This window comes from Octodon degus, unplaced genomic scaffold, assembly GCF_000260255.1.
Source record: "Octodon degus isolate 3935 unplaced genomic scaffold, OctDeg1.0 scaffold00118, whole genome shotgun sequence".
NCBI classification, from domain to species: domain Eukaryota; kingdom Metazoa; phylum Chordata; class Mammalia; order Rodentia; family Octodontidae; genus Octodon; species Octodon degus.
In genome coordinates this window covers 3,700,205-3,702,529 of record NW_004524694.1, presented here as the reverse complement: position 1 = coordinate 3,702,529, position 2,325 = coordinate 3,700,205, and positions in this window count along the sequence as shown.

Genomic DNA, 2,325 nt, shown 5'->3' with positions numbered 1-2,325 from the left:
GGTCTGAAAGTCTATTTTCACTTCCATTCAAACAATTTTGCCAGCTGGTTTTAATTTCCTGTTTATCTCTTTGAATCTGCTTCATGAATTCTATTTCTTTCCTATGTTGCTCTTTCAATGATTCCATTATTTTTATATTCTTCTCTATTTTTATCAGTGTCTTCTTTAGAAGCACTTAGTATTTCATTATACTTATCATTTCGTTTTTTACTTCAGCATTTATTTCTGATCTAATTTCCTCTATACCTTTCTGCAGTTGTTCCTTTACTTCAGACACTATTATTTCAGTGATTTCAAGTGTGTGATTTCCAATCTCTTCTATTTTATTGTCTCCTGCATTTGTTCTGGGTGGGCTTGGGGCCTGGGAATGCATTTTTCTCCTTCTCTTCATCATTTTGTATAGCACTGTCTTCTGATCTTTGGTGCAGAGCTTTGGCAGTTATTACCTTAGCACCAGGTCCGGATCTACGAAGTTCAAACTTCTCCAGGTGGGTGTGGCTTGGGGATGGTTGCTTGCTCCACTTCCTCTTGCTCTAGCCCTTAGATGTGAACCTGCTGTGCCACTCCTGCAAAACATTCTGCTCCTGGATCAGCTGGGTGGGTCTTTCCTCTAGCCTCTCTGCAGGGAGTTCTGCCCCAGGGTTCCACATGGGGCCTGTCTGATCAATGAAGTTCCACTCACACTCAGGGCATCTGCGCTGGCTCAAATGAGGATCCAGCAGCCCCAAGCAGTCCTACCCGCCTGCTGGGCCTGGGTCAAAAGCGGATTTGGAGGACCTTGGGCAATCCCACTCACACACTGGCCCTGGGCTCTGGGTTGAATCTAAAAAAGCAAATGTTTACACCTGCCCAAAAGCTAATGTTTCATAAGCCTTTCATAAGATGCTCATATACTATTTTAAATTTTACCTTTTTAGTAGCTAACAATGAAGTCATGATAAAAGATAAAAAGTTAATCACATTTAAAGATTAATTGTGTATGTGTGTATTTTTCTCCTCATAGAACTCTGACCTCATTTCTGGTAACCACGGGATATAATCTGTCTTGATATTCATTCACTTTCCAGTAGATCTGAAATGGGAATATGTTGTGCATGGTTGTGCAAAGCTATTATCCTAAACCAATGAATAAGTTTCAATATACTACAATTTGCTACAATGTATTTCTACAGCCCACATTTATGAAAGGCTAAAATAATTCAAGGATATTGTGAGACATTTAACCATGTGAAACTGCAAATTAAATGTCAGATATTAATATTTAAGATGGCTAAATTTGCTCATGCATTTAGAAGCTGTGGCATGCTTATGCTTTCATCTTTTGGGACTATGTGTGGCTCTATTTTTCAGTAATGTAGCAAAACATTTTTCAAAAGAAAAAAATTGAGTCTTAGTTCTACTAGCATTTCTTTCTCAGTATCATTTATAAATGACAAAATGGGAGGTCTGATGGTGGTGATTTCTTAGCAGGATGCATCTTAAGGTAGCTGGGAGGTAGAGTTTTGTTTTCTGAACTGGAGAAATGAAGTTCTTGAGTTTTCAAAGTTCCACTGGAAAGAAGAGCCCAGTTCCAGGGCACACTCCATGTACCTAAATGCATTTTCTTTTCTTTTCGTAAGTATGTGGTACAGGGTCTCACGAGGCAGCTTGGGCTTGGAGTGATGCTCCTGTCTCAGCCTCCCCTGCACTGGGATTACAGGCGTGCACCATCACTCCTGCTTTCAGTGGCCAGCTGAGTGCACCCAGGGGCAGTGCCAGCGCAGCATGTGGTGCCAGGGATGGAACCCCAGTCCCTGCACTTGCCTAAGCAGGTGCTTAGTCCACTGATCTATCTTGCCAGCCCTCTAGATGCATTTTCTTATAAAGTAACAGGTCTCTTTAGTTCTTATTAGCAACTGTTTGCAGTACAGAAGGTGTACACTCCTTGAGGGGACTCGCTTCAGGGACATCACATGTTTTCATTCCTTTTTCTATCTCTTGATCTCCTTTGTTTTGAGGTGTTTGAAACACATAATTTTAATTTGCCTGCCTTTAACATCAGCTAAGAAATAGGAATCCCAGTCTCCTGGTAGAGAAATGGCCAAGATACTTGTCACTGTGTTGCACAAAGAAGGACAGTGACTCCCCTCCCCACCCTTCTTCTCCCTTGGTCTGTCCATGTCCTTCTCATACTAAGACCATTTGCCTTTGGCAAAGAAGATTGAATACCTATGTGAAAGAAGATTTCATGCAAACCTTAAAACTGCTATCTGTAGAGTTTCAGAAGTACTCATTTACAAAGTGTTTCTCAGTGTGGATTTTCAACTGAGACATTTAGTCTGGATA